Genomic DNA, 15013 nt, shown 5'->3' on the forward strand with positions numbered 1-15013 from the left:
GTGCTGGAGGACCAGTTCAGCAGTCTCTTTGGCTGAAGGGAGCTTGGGCAGGGGAATGAAGTGGGCCATCTTGCTAAACCGGTCTACCACGGTAAGGATAGTGGTGTGTCCTAGAGATGGTGGTAGACCGGTCACAAAGTCCAGAGATATGTGGGACCAGGGACGATGGGGAACTGGAAGCGGGAGCAGGTGACCAGCAGGAGCCTGGTGGGAGGATTTGTTCCGGTTGCAGACAGGGCAGGCCTTGACAAACCCCTGGGTGTCCAGGTCCAGGGAGTCCCACCAGAATCGGCGCTGAAGAACCTCCTTGGTCCTCTGGATCCCTGGATGGCAGGTGAGGTGCGTGTTGTGGGCCCACTGGAGCACCTCAGAACGGAGGTGGGCCGGGACGAAGAGCCGGTTGGGAGGACAGGCGCTGGGACCTGGTTGCTCCTCCAGCGCCGTCCTAACTCTCTCCTCAATCCCCCATGTAATGGCGGCGGCCAGGCGAGCAGAGGGAAGGATGGTGTCCGCTGCTGTGGAAACCTCTTCCTCTTCCTTCAGGAACTGGCGGGAGAGGGCGTCAGGCTTAACGTTGCGGGTTCCCGGGCGATAGGAGAGAGTGAAATTGAATCGGGTGAGAAAGAGGGACCAGCGGGCCTGCCTGGAGTTCAGTCTTCTGGCTGACCTGATGTATTCTAGGTTCTTGTGGTCCGTCCATACGAGAAATGGTTGTTCGGCCCCCTCCAGCCAGTGACGCCACTCGTCCAGTGCCAATTTGACCGCCAGAAGCTCCCGATTTCCAATGTCATAGTTCATTTCTGCGGGAGTCAGGCGTCGAGAGAAAAAGGCGCAGGGGTGGAGCTTCTGGTCATCAGTAGCCCGCTGAGACAGGACAGCCCCCACCCCGACATCAGAGGCGTCTACTTCCACCACGAACTGTCTCTTGGGGTCGGGCATACGCAGGATAGGCGCAGAGGTGAAGCGATTCTTGAGGGTCTGGAAGGCATCTGTGGCGGCGGAGGACCAGCTGAAGGGGACTTTGGAGGAGGTGAGAGCTGTGAGAGGGGCTGCCACCGTGCTGTATCCCCGAATGAAACGACGGTAAAAATTGGCGAACCCCAGGAATCTTTGTAGCTGCTTCCGGGAGTCAGGAACAGGCCAGGCGGCGACGGCTGAGACCTTGGCTGGATCCATCTGGATGCTCCCCTGGCCGACAATGTATCCAAGAAAGGAGACTGATGGAGCATGGAACTCGCATTTCTCTGCCTTAACAAACAGCGAGTTTTCCAGGAGCCGTTGAAGAACCCCCTGAACATGGTGGATGTGGTCCTCCTTGGCCTTGGAGAAAATTAGAATATCATCCAAGTAGACGAAGACATGCTTGTTAAGCATGTCCCGGAGCACGTCGTTGACCAGAGCCTGGAAGACGGCGGGGGCGTTGGTGAGGCCAAAAGGCATCACCAGGTATTCATAGTGTCCAGTAGGTGTGTTGAATGCTGTCTTCCACTCGTCGCCCTCCCGAATTCGCACCAGGTGGTAGGCGTTGCGGAGGTCCAGTTTGGTGAAGATGGTAGCCCCCTCCAGGAGTTCAAAGGCAGACGAGATGAGGGGGAGGGGATACCGATTCTTCACCGTTATGTCGTTGAGGCCTCGGTAGTCGATGCAGGGCCTCAATGATTTGTCCTTCTTCTCGACAAAAAAGAACCCCGCTCCAGCAGGGGAGGATGACGGACGGATGATGCCAGCCGCCAGGGAGTCGTTAATGTAGTCCTCCATGGCCTTCCTCTCTGGTGCGGACAGGGAGTATAGACGACCTCGGGGAGGACTGGTGCCGGGTAGAAGATCTATGGCACAGTCATATGGACGGTGTGGAGGCAAAGAGGTCGCCTTCGCCTTGCTGAAAACCTCCCTGAAATCGTGGTACTCTGGCGGGACCCCCATCAGATCAGGAGCCAACGTGGTGCAGGGCCTGGACTGAGGAGCGGAGGCCTGCTTGAGACAGACTTGGTGACAGGCCGAGCTCCAGCCCAGAATGGCTCCCGTCGCCCAGTCTATGTGGGGATTGTGGCGCCGGAGCCAGGGATATCCCAAAATGAGTGGGATACGCGGAGAGTCCAAGATGTGAAACGTGATAGTTTCGTGGTGGTTGCCGGAGAGAAGCATCTGCACTGGAACAGTCTGATGAGTGACGGTCCCCAGCAGGTGACCGTCCAGGGCGTTGGCGGGGACAGGCTGAGGCAGCGGAACCCTTTCTATCTCCAACTGCTGGGCCAGCTCTTCATTTATAATGGAGACGTCGGCGCCAGAGTCAATGAAGACGGCAAGGGAGTGGGAGCCCCCTGGTAGCAGCAGGCGACCATGGCAGAGGGGGCGTTTCCTGAGGGACAGTTCAGAGGTCGGACTCACCAGTACATCCCTCGCTACTGGTGAGACCTGGCTTTTTGCTGGACACCTGGAGACGAAGTGTCCGTCTTGTCCACAGTACAGACATAGGTTGTGTCTTTGACGACGCTGGCGTTCCTCTGGTGACAGAGTGGTTCTGCCAACCTGCATAGGTTCTGAATCTCCCCTCTGAGGTTCAGGCCGGGAAGAGGATACCTCCGGTACTGCACGGAACTGGGAAGGAAGAGGATGCCCAAACCGTCCTCGCCGTCTCTCCTCCCGCCTGGCCTGGATGCGTCGGTCCACCCGCCGTGTGAGTTCGATGAGCTCATCCAAAGTGGCAGGGAGATCATATGACACCAGCTCGTCCTTAACATACTCCTCAAGCCCCTGTAGGTAGGCGTCGCACTGGGCCTCGGTGTTCCATTTACTCTGGCGAGCCCTGGTGCGAAAGTCAATAGAGTAGTCAGCCACGGAGCGGTCCCCCTGGTGGAGGTTCAGGAGACCGCCCATAGCATCTGGACCCTGGGAAGGTGGGCCAAAAACCTTCCGGAGCTCAGCAGCGAAGTCTCTGAAGGAGCTGCAAGCAGGAGTTTGACGTTCCCATTCAGCGGTTCCCCACAGGCGGGCCCTCCCCGTGAGGTGATTAATGGTGAACGCCACTTTGGCCTCCTCAGAGGCGAATGTGTGTGGCTGCAGGGCGAACAGGATTGAGCAGTTCGTAATAAACGGATTACAGACCTCTGGGTTCCCCGCATAACGTTCCGGAGCCCCAACTCGGGGTTCAGAAACTGGACCAGGTGGCGTTGGTTGGAGTACGGCAGCAGGCGCTGTTGCAGGTAGGTTCTGGACCATATTCTGTGAGAGCACAGTAGTGAGCTGCTGGATCTGTGAAGCTAATGCCGCTAATGTCTGCTCCTGGTTAGCGGCAGCCTGTTGTTGAGTGACGGTAGCCTGGCGTACCTCGGCTGCGGTGGAAGCAACCAATGCCTCGTGTCGCTGGAGAATGTTCTCCACCCTCTCCAGGCGTAGCTCTGGCGAAGCGGTGTGTGCTGGATCCATGCTTTGGCCAGATTGTACTGAAACGGGCTTGTGTAGGACCCAAATGCAGCACAACAGCAAGGGATACTTAGTAATGTTCCTTATTGAGAAACTCACAGCAGGCGATATGGCAGGTGAGAGAGAGGGAATAAGTCCTGAGTTCAATCGGAGAGTCTGTGGCAACGAACTGGAGCAGGGGGACAGACTGCCCGGGGAAACCTCCAAACAGCCAGGGAAACAGGCAGACAGACACCAGAAACACTGAGGCAGAACTCGTGGTCGGGGACGAAAAGCTGAGGTGATTACCGGGGCAGAGACAGACGAGCAGGTCAAAGGCAGGCAGGGTCGGCAACGGGAGATCAGTCCGGACAAAAGTGCTGGAAAGACTTGCATGACGCGAAGAACAATCTGGCAAAGAGTGTCTGGAGGTCAGTGCTTAAATACAGGGTTGATTACTGATGAGGAGCAGGTGTGGGAGGCGGGAGAAACCATGGTGACTGATGAGGAGGCGGGGCTGACAGGTGAGTGGAAAGTTACTGGGTGCAGGTAAGAGGGAAAATCAAGCAGGGGACCGGAGTGGATTGTGACAAAACATTTATAATCATCACTTTAAAAGTTACATACGTTGTTTCTGGTGCCTGTTTGTTTCCCAGATATATTAGTGTGTGTGTGAATGGGTGTATAAGAGACATTAACTTAAAGAACTTTGTAGAAAGGCGCTTTATGAAGTTCAGTCCATTTCCTGTTATTAGTTTACGGGCAGATCTGCCCGAACCAATATGGCGGCGCTGTTTACGTACGATTCAGCGCTCAATGCGGCGTCTATGTATATATGTCTATGAGGTTGAAACCAGCTTCATGCACAAACACGAGGAAGTGAGGGGTCTTGTTTCCTACCAATGCCATTATTCTCTACAAAAGAGTAAAAAAAAATCAAATCAGTCATACAGAGTCATACACTAGAGTAACAGAAAATTACATGTTGATGATGTTCTATGTTCTCCTCCACAAGTTCAGTATACTCTACTGGTAGTACTCCAGTGGTTCCAAACCTGGGGTACATGTACCCCTAGGGATAGGCCTACACAGAGGTACTACAGAGGGCATTTGAGAGAAAGGGGAGGGGGAAATCATCAATGACTAGACATACTGGAATGTTACAGTAAAACCCAAAGTATTAGATAGATCTGTTTGGGAGGCACTAATTGCAGCTCCTTGACCCGTTTTTTTACTGTATGCTATATTCTTCAAAATAAGGATTATAATGTTAAGCTGCAGTTTTCTGTTGTAGTTTTTAGGCAAAATGTTGAAGTCAGATAATGCAAATACTTGGATTCAGACATCAGGTAAAGGGGGTACTGAAGCCAAAAAAGTTTGGGAACCACTGCTTAATTGTAAAAAGGTTTTGGTGATAGACAGCCGACTGACTTACATGTACATACTGGTACTGCAGCTCTTTTCTTTCCTCTCAAATGGTACCTTGTAAAATTGATTCATGTTCATTAGATGCTTGTTCAATATCCAGTCTATTGTGGGTATTCTTATATTAACATTTTGGAATATGGCATCATCCCCTATGGTTGCAGTGCATCTGTCTCAGTGTGATGGCATAATTTGCCATCACCATGTTACAGATGTCTTGTTCGTGTTGGTCATTGAGAAGTTTTCCTCTGCCACCCGTGCAAGGTTGTCATCCAATCCTAGACATACAATTCAAAGGACAACACTGTATTACCATTCGTAATGTATGCCTTATGTATTTCTTACAGAATGAGTTACCACTGTAATTGTATTGTTTTACTTACAATAACTTTACCACAATTCTAATGCATCACTGCACAGTAACTGTAATAGTACTGTAAACCATATCATCAATAATTCGATTTTTCTTGTCATTTTTAGTGTCATAACATCCCATTGCAGTAAGATATTACTGTAGGCCTATGACACACACACACACACACACACACACACACACACACACACACTAAATGAAGAGGTAAATGGGTAAATAGATACATCTCTTGCTTTATGCACAGTGTCCTGCCCTATTCAACATATAACTCCATCATTGACTGAGTACATGCCTGTTTTCCTGTACTTGGCGACCTGCCTCCGCCATTGTGAGGTGATGGTAGATAACATGGTCTATAAGTGTGGCCTGAATTTCATCTGGGACGGCATGGTGTCTCCTCGACCCCTTCCCCCTATTCTCCCACCACGCACCTTTACTCCTCCTCCTCTTCCTCCTCTTCCTCAAGCAGGCAGTTGCCCTTGTTTATTTACTTGGCCAGGTGCCTCCATGTTCAGAAATTGTACTGGTCCTGGTCAAGCTCTATACATACATGTTTGGCAGCATTCACAATCATGGACAGCACCTGTCAGGTAACTAAACATATTGTTTGATTGGTCATCTGAGATTTGTGAAACACCTCCTTCCTTAGTCAAGTTCCATTTTCACCTGACTGTCAATTAATCAATTTATCAAATGTTCCAAGAGATTCATATATGGTATTCATGGTATTAGGTTCTTGACAATTTTTGACAATTGAACAGGCTATTGTGCATGTGATAACTTGTACAATGAAATGATGCTGACATGTTTTGGAGAGAACAACCATTAGACCAGTGGTCAGGAACCTATGGCTTGCGAGCAATATATGGCTCTTCAGGTGAAAAAAAAAATAAAAAATCAGTTTGGAACTGATTTTAAAATACTTGCGATATTTCTTAATAATACTGTGTCATTTTAAAGTAAACAGAAATTAGTTTGGAAGATAAATTTCATGGGTCACGGGTCACCCGTGATTGGGCCGGGAACCAATGGCTTGCGAGCATGTCCGGGTCATTGTAAAGGTGAAGAAATCAATTTTATCAGATAGCCAACTAGTTTATCCGCTTCAACCCTTGTAACGGAAAAGATGGAGAAAAGAAAAAAAGACGATGATTACCATGCATTCCAGGCTGCGTGGACAGAGGAATTTGCATTTGTGGAGAGAGCAGGATCTGCGATATGTCTAATATGCAATGATAAAATTGCATCGATGAAACTGTCAAATATAAAGTGGCAGTTCGATACGCACCATGCTTCATTTGCATCAAAATATCCAGCGAGGGACAGCAGGAAAAGGGAATGCGAGGAGCTACAGCGAGAGTGCAGACGAGTCAGCAGCAACTACGTGTGTGGACCAAGCAAGGTGGCAGGAATTCCGCTAGCTTTGCCAATAGTAAGGAATGGAAAGCCATTCACAGATGGCGAGTATGCCAAAACATTCATGCCAATGATGTTGCCAATGAACTGTTTGATGACTTCCTAAATAAAGACAAGATAATCAAACGATTAAAATACATGTCCCTGTCAGCAAGAACTGTGCACTGCGTGAGGAAAGCTTGGCTGTTTTGCCAATGAAGGGACAACAAGAGGAGTGGATTTATTCACGTCTTTCATGGAGTTTGCAAAAGAAAAAAACTACCAATGGATAAACTTATTTCTGTCTTTACTGATGGTGCACCCTGTATGTTGGGGCGGCTGTGGCTCACAGGCAGAGCGGGTCGTCCACTAATCAGATGATCGGCGGTTCGATTCCCGGCTCCTCCGGTCTGCATGTCGAAGTGTCCTTGGGCAAGATACTGAACCCCATACTGAACCCCAAGTTCAGTATCTTCCCCAAGTTCAGTATCTTCAGTTCCCGAAGGCTGTGTGTATGAATGTGTGTGAATGCTTAGATCCTTAAACTTGCCTTGCACGGTAGCCAATGCCATCAGAGTATGAATGTGTGTGAATGGGGTGAATGAGATATGTAGTGTAGAGCGCTTTGAGTGGTCGGAAGACTAGAAAGGCACTATATAAGTACAGTTCATTTACCATGTTGGAGAAGAACAAAGGATTTGTAGCACTTCTCCGTGAACATGAAAAGAGAGCCATCCTAAGTTTTTATTGCATCCTGCACCAGGAGGCGCTTTGCACTCGTGTGGCCAGGAGCTTGGTGAACTTTATTGTTGCCCGAGCTTTAAATGATCGCCAGTTTAAAGCTCTGTTAGAAGAAGTTGGGAATTATTATCCCGCTCTGCTTTTACACAGCGTTGGTTGTCAAGGGGGAAGGTGCTCAGCCATTTTGCAGCTTGCCTGAGTGAAATCCGGACTTTTCTTGAAATGAAAGGCGTCAAGCATCCTGAGCTAGACAACACTGACTGGCTCCTGCAGTTTCACTATCTCGTGGAAATAACTGGTCATCTGAACCAGCTCAATGTGAAAATGCAATCTCATCTCCTCAACAAGTAGTGTTTGCATTTGAAAGCAAGCTGGAAGTCTTTCTCAGGGACATTGAAACAGGTCACCTTCTGCACTTTGAAAGACTGCAACAATTTAGAGATGCATGCTTAGCAAGTGACTCCACTCAACATCTGGATCTCCAGCAGCTATCTGGTTTTACGTCCAATCTCCTGCAGTCATTCAAAGTTTTGTAAAATTTCGTGCGCGCACTGGTCTTTTCAAGTTCACCACTCATCTACATGAGTGTACAGTGTACAAAACCGACCTGACATGCATCCCCGGGGTCTCTATCGGAGACTTTGAGCTGAAAGTTGCTGACCTGAAGGCATCAGACATGGATGAGAAAGTTCGAGTCACTTAATGGAGAGTTGGAAAGTCTTGCACGACAGCGAGCAGAGCTGGTGAGGGAACACAAGTGGACAGAAATAAAAAATCTTCCACCTGAAGACCAGCTGATTCTTAAAACTTGGAACGAGCTTCCTGTGACATATCACACAATGCAGTGTGTGAGTATTGCCGTATTGACCATGTTTGGCTCTACATATGCATGTGAGCAGTCATTGTCTCATATGAGGAACATTAAGACCAACCTACGCTCAGGTTTAAACTGATGGAAGCCTCAACGCCTGCATGAAGCTCAGCCTCACCACGTATGAACCAGACTACAAGGCCATCAGCAAAACCATGCAGCACCAGAAGTCGCATTAAAAGTAAGACATATTTAATTTATTATATGTTAAAAATACTATATGGCTCTCAATGAAATATATTTAGAAATATTTGGCTTTTATGGCTCTCCCAGTCACAAAGGTTCCTGACCCCTGCATTAGACTGATAATCAACAATCAGTTCAGATCAACAAGATCTATTCATTGGAAGTTATGCTAAATGTAGGCTACCTGTACTTAATCATTTGCAAGTTGTACTAAGACATTTGCAATTTGATTAAATGAATAAGCAATTTAATTCTGTTTCCAAGTTGCCAAGTGGCTTGGAGGTTTGTCCATGTTATTTTGTTCATTTTCTGTTTCAAGAAATGACCCAAACCACTGGTCCCTCCTCAACACATACGCAGAGCTTCTATTTTTCACGGACGCCGGAGCAAGCCGCATAAATTCAGCACAGAGCAGACCGTGCGGGGAAGGAAATCAGCTACAAAAGACAAAACCCTGGTTGATTTTCAAAATAAAATACTCCGTGTTTACTGCAGATCGAGTTTCATTTCATTTCATTTCTTCACCTCATAATGGGCGGGGCCGAGTCAACAGGTGAGGGTTTTCAGGCGTAATCATTTATGTCACCTCACAGCCTTTTTATAAGGACACCAGAAAAATGATTTGGCGTGGAATGCCATTACAGGAGTCAAAGAGACTACAGCCGACAATAACGCGCGATTATGCATGAATTCACGAGATCTCGTGCATTATCGCGACGCTCGGTACCCGGCAGAGACGCACCTGAGCGCATCACAAACGGATTATGTGTGAGTTGGTGGACGGCGGAGTACGGAGTCGTTCCGGAGCGGAGCCGTTCTGCAGCCGTTCCGCATGCAGTGTATTTTCGGGGCCACAGGTTCACCGGAAGTGTGAATGAATCGTGCATGCGCAAAGCTGTGGCTCACCGATCCCAGAAGAAAGTTAATTTTGTTAATTTATTAAATTTCTGTTAATTCTCGTATTGCCTGTAACTTTAACTCTGAGAGTGGTGGTTGATCAACCTAGAGAGTGAATGAGAAGAGGGAGCACAGTAATGAGAACACCGGTAAATTATAGGTTCACAGAACTCAAAAATTATTTTGTAACAGATCACACAAAAATATTTTAGTGATGTTTTTAAATGTTTAAAAGTTTACATAAAATAAAAAAATAAATTTGCAGTTGCCTTAAATTATTTCAATGTTATCTTATAAATATTGATATTCCTCAACTTATAATTGGGGAGTAATACATTTTCAATATTCTTCAATTCATAATTTGGGAGACATGCACTCAAAATTAATTCTAAACTGAAATACTGATGTCAGCAATTACACAAGTATAATCAGCTAATAATGTTAGAAAACATGAAAGTGACACCACAGTGACAATTTAACAAGTTTTTTTTTTATTCAACACAATGTGCTTTTTAAACGGCACAAATCAAAGGAGCTCAGTCAAAACAAAGTTTTATCATAAAATAAAACAAAAGGAAATGGAAATGACTCCAGCAAAACAAAATTTGTTTTAAAGTGCATTAAGGGGTAATAGTTCCATATTCTGGTAGTGGTCATTGCTACAGAGGGTATATTCAGTATTTTGGGTCTCCATCTCACATTATTCAGTAAACATTATGATAAAAACTCACAAAAGATTCATGATAAAATTCAGTAAGATTCTAAGTATAATCCATCCTCAACAGCAATGACAACTATTAGAATGTGGAGCCATTTAACACTGTTCTTAGACATTTTGGCACTTACTGTATCTTGAAGGCTGCAACTAACTTTTTTAAATAAAACATTCAAATAAAGTACTGGTTTCTACTATGCCCTACTTCAACTGGCAACATCAGGTAGTGCATCAAGGTAGGCATTAGGCAACAGAACATTAAACATGTATAGTGCATGAATTGAACAGTCGTTTCCCACAAGTAATTCAGTGCATAAACTTGGGCTAGGCAATATGTCAATGTTGTGATATTGATGTATTAGCAATCAATGTATTACATCTCAGGTAGAAGAGGCAAATGATTACATTTGTAAAGAGGGGGAAAAAACAAAAAATCTCCTCAATACTAAGCTCAACAAATAGTCCATTCTAAGTGATTCACTCATTGAACAAATCATTCTTCAGCGTCAGTAGGTCCTTTTCAGTGGTTTGTTATCCCCAAGACACATCACAACTTTTTGGATAAATGTGTATGGGTACTGTAGGTCTAGTGCATAGACGTACCCAAAGAGCAGGAGAAATGAGTCAGCTAGATTTGTTGGACCTCTCACAAGTATTTTATCCTCCACGACAATACAGATGCTCTCAGGGCTGAAGAGGGCCGCATCAGTAGTGTCATCCGTGACAACTACCAGTAGAGCCACCGGCGTGTCAGTGAGGACTGGTCCATCTCCTGACTACAAAACACAAATAATACAAGAATGAGTTTAGCCCCTCAAGGATACAAATCATGCTAATGATGTCTACACATTACTGTCACTTACGGTAGCTACATGTTTAAACTATTTTCTTTACATATGCTTATATGTAAATGCTTATATGTAAAGCAGGGGGTTCTTCAACGGCTCCTGGAAAACTCGCTGTTTGTTAAGGCAGAGAAATGCGAGTTCCATGCTCCATCAGTCTCCTTTGTTGGATACATTGTCGGCCAGGGGAGCATCCAGATGGATCCAGCCAAGGTCTCAGCCGTCGCCGCCTGGCCTTTAGACTGAATTGACATGATCAAAGAGCAAAAAACAAGTCTAGAAACATACAAAAGTCTAGTGCATTTAAACGAGTCTAGAAACGTACAGAAGTTTACTGCAAAAGCTTTGCTTTCAGCGACCTGATGCGCTGTGAGCATCCAGACCCAAGCTCGAAAAAGATGGTCTGAATTGCTTCAAAGGTGTACCTCAGTGATTTTGGGTATTCAATGTTCATGGCATACAGAAGTCCGAAGAGGTATGCAAATGCAGTGGAGAGGTCAGGTAGGTCATGGAGTACAATGGCCCCTTATGTTAGTTTCACACCTATCTGTTAGCATACTTTTTGTTTAGTGGACTGCTTTATACTTACATTTTCATTTATATAATTCTTACATGTCAGTTTGCAGAATAACAACTCAAGTAAACTTCATAAATAGGTTTGTTAGTTAGATGTTAAATTCAAAATGAAAAAAACTCTTTTTAGTTTTATTACGGCCGCAGCCGTGTTACTTTCTTTTTTCCCAGAAAATGTCTGCTTCCTGTTTTCTCCACTGTTGCCATGGTGAATCACAGTATCGGAGCTCCATTGATGGTGGCTTTTTACTTGTCGTCAGGCACGAGCTCAACTCAGAGTTCAGGGTTAGGCTCAGACTTTGTTGAACCTCCTTTCTGGAATAGTGCTCTGGAAAAAATAACTCAGAGTGTCCCTCATCTCAAGGTTCACTCTGAGTTTTCACATAACCTGCTTTCTGGAATACCCCCCTGATTCTCCTTGAGTTCTTTGAGTGATGTCATATGTTTAAGCTGACTGAACAGCTAGGCAAAAATTGTTAAAAAAAAAAAGTTAAATAGCTCCATATTCTGATGGTGGTCATTGCTATAGATGGTAGATTCAGTATTTTGGGTCACCATTTCTTCAGTAAAACATTTTTCAAATTAATAACTTTCTATTGTAAATACTTTAATAACTCACAAAGGAAAAAACTTAACTGTAAATCAAATTTTACGAAAATAGTAGTTATTTGGACTTCTTCAAATTGAAACGGATAAAGTTTCTTTTTAAGGCACCTATTTCTGATAGAATATCACAGTAAAAACAAAAAAAAGTGACCATCTCAACACAAATTTTCTAACATGATGCAAGAGAATTATAAGTTTACTCAACTTGTCTCATCTGCTGTTGACTTAACAAGGGTTTTCGAGTTTAAAGTTGAGTTCAGCCAACTTACTTTTTGTTGTTGACCAAATTAGGTCATTCTTCTTACAATAACAAATAAATGTTTGCTTTAATAACATGTATTTCTACATTTAATATGATGTTTTTTTCAAGTTACCTGCAGAAAATAATTGCATTTAAATGTATTTACGCAAAAAATGATCACACACAAATCAATGTCAACTGAGCACAAGAACAGCTATGTGCGTCTCCTCTTTGTGGACTACAGCTCAGCGTTTAACACCATCTGGCCTTACAGACTCCGCCCCAAACTCCACCAACTAGGACTCAACGCCACCCTGTGCAACTGGACTGTGGACTTCCTCACGAATCGCACACAGAGGGTCAGAGTGGGCAACAACATCTCCTCCACTCTCTGCATCAACACTGGCGCCCCCCAGGGGTGTGTGCTTAGCCCTCAACTCTACACCCTCTTCACCCATGACTGCTCTGCCTCTTCCCCCTCAAACCTCATCGTCAAGTTCGCTGACGACACCACTGTCCTAGGACTTATTACAGCCGACGATGAGAGGGACTACAGGACAGATGTGCAACATCTCGTGTCATGGTGCGACAGCAACAACCTGGTCCTGAACATTAAAAAGACAAAAGAAATGATAGTGGATTTCGGCAGAAACCGTCCCATAAACCACAGACCCCTCTCCATTGGTTCAGAGGTGGTGGAGAGGGTCAGCAGTTATAAATTCCTGGGGGTGACCATGGCAGAGGACCTGTCCTGGGGCAGTCACATTGCCTCAGCAGTCAGGAAGGCTCAACAGCGTCTCTTTTTCCTACTCCAGCGTGTGGTGAAAACAGCAGGGAAAATCACTGGGATGTCTCTCCCAGAGATCAGTACCATCTACACTAGTGGTTCTCAACTGGTCTGGCTTCGGGACCCACCATCACCCCTAAAGGACAAGCCGTGACCCAAATTGAGGAAAATTTTCAACTTCTAAAATTTATTTAATGAAAAGATGGTGCAGTTTGGTGGGTGTCTATTAACATTACAAGGCTTTATCGCCACCTACTGTGGCGATTGTGAATAGACGGCACTCCGCGGCATAAAAAATCCACTTCAAAATAAAAGCACAGGATTTTGTTCTTAACATTTTTTTCCCAGGCAAAGGCCCGCGACCCACTGAGAACGGGTCCGCGACCCACTTTTGGGTCGCGACCCACCAGTTGAGAATCACTGATCTACACCACACGCTGTCTACGAAGAGGACAAAAAATCCTGCATGACTGCCACCATCCTGCCAATCATCTGTTCAAACTGCTGCCCTCAGGTAGAAGATACAGGTCCATTCAGACCCGGACTAAAAGGCTGGCCAACAGCCTATACCCCAGTGCAATAAAACTGTTAAACTCACAAGGCTGGTATGGTATCTTGGAGCTATTTATTTATTTTCAGTATGGGGATGGGGAGCCTGTCTGTTTTTTAAGGGGAACTGGAGAGGGGGGCACTGGCACTTCTAACTAACTATCTAACTACTGCTCTGTGTTGTGCTCCACACACAATTTCGTTGCCTTTGGACAATGACAATAAACTTTTGGATTGAATTGAATTGAAAAAAGATTTATTTGTAGAGATAAAGATCAAAGATTGTGTCTCTCTTGCAAATGAAACACAGACCATTTGGCAAGTGCTCAGGCTGCATTAGCTACTTGCACTTGACAAACTAAACCACCTGTGATTGCTATGTCCAACTGTGTCAATTGCACATTTAAATTTTACAAAGAACAACTAAACCTTTAACCTTTACCTGAGCATTAAAATCAAGTTAACCTGAGTGTCAGTGGTAATATCTGGATTACAGACTCTATACTTTTAAAAGCCTAAATCATTCAGCAAATGCGTACAAAATTTCAAATAAATAAGTGTTCTGAAGGAATCTGAAATTCCACAACACACACACAAAAAAACCCTCTTACAAGCACCATCTGAAGCCTGACACAGGTGTAATCCTTACCAATTTTCCCATAAATGAACAGAACTGCTCACATATATGCACATCCTTTAGACTGAATTGACATGATCAAAGAGCAAAAAACAAGTCTAGAAACATACAAAAGTCTAGTGCATTTAAACGAGTCTAGAAACGTACAGAAGTTTACTGCAAAAGCTTTGCTTTCAGCGACCTGATGCGCTGTGAGCATCCAGACCCAAGCTCGAAAAAGATGGTCTGAATTGCTTCAAAGGTGTACCTCAGTGATTTTGGGTATTCAATGTTCATGGCATACAGAAGTCCGAAGAGGTATGCAAATGCAGTGGAGAGGTCAGGTAGGTCATGGAGTACAATGGCCCCTTCCAACACAACAGCGGTATCTTGCACAGTTGTTGGTGTGGTGGCACCATCATCTTCATAGATGGTTAAAATCCCAACAGATACACCTCGGACCACAGCATCCCCTGGATCAGTCTCCTAAGGAAATCAGAGACATTATTAAACACACAGGAAAGTAATTACACTGATATTCTACCTTTATTGTTAGTATCAACTTGGGTGTTTTCTAGAGAACATGGTGGAGGTAAAACAATAAGTCAGTAGAGTGTCTGAATTAATGTCACTGAAATTGGCATGTGGCATTGTGGTGGGACAATACAACTATGTCATGCATGTTACTCTCTAACAATCCAAAGGGGACAGATACTATAACATACAGTAATTGCAATCACCCAAACACTTCAGGAAAAACTTGGGCGCATCCTCGCGGATGAAGATGGATA

This window comes from Larimichthys crocea, chromosome I (genome assembly GCF_000972845.2).
Source record: "Larimichthys crocea isolate SSNF chromosome I, L_crocea_2.0, whole genome shotgun sequence".
NCBI classification, from domain to species: domain Eukaryota; kingdom Metazoa; phylum Chordata; class Actinopteri; family Sciaenidae; genus Larimichthys; species Larimichthys crocea.